Source organism: Corvus brachyrhynchos, unplaced genomic scaffold (assembly GCF_000691975.1).
Source record: "Corvus brachyrhynchos isolate BGI_N302 unplaced genomic scaffold, ASM69197v1 scaffold317, whole genome shotgun sequence".
NCBI classification, from domain to species: Eukaryota; Metazoa; Chordata; class Aves; order Passeriformes; family Corvidae; genus Corvus; species Corvus brachyrhynchos.
Genome location: NW_008239295.1, coordinates 1,081,627 through 1,081,949, shown reverse-complemented (window position 1 = coordinate 1,081,949; position 323 = coordinate 1,081,627).

Below are 323 nucleotides of genomic sequence, written 5' to 3'. Positions count from 1 at the left end.
CTGTCAGTGTGAAGCCATTCCCCGTTGTCCTGTCACTCCAGGCCCTTGTCAAGAGTCTCTCTTCCACTATGGATGCATAGTTTCAAGAAACACTCTCATGGCCTTGGTCTCTGACCTCTGCCTTTCCTTGGAAGACAGGGAGCCACATCCCATTCTTTATTAGTTTCCATGTGTTTGCACAAAACACAAAACAAATCGGAGCTGTGCAGGCCTCTGAGCTGCTACCATTTTATGGCATAATTCAGGGCCACAGGGCAGAATCACAGAATTATTCAAATTAATCAAGTATATCTGGATGTCCATAGTCCAGCCTGCTGCTCAAA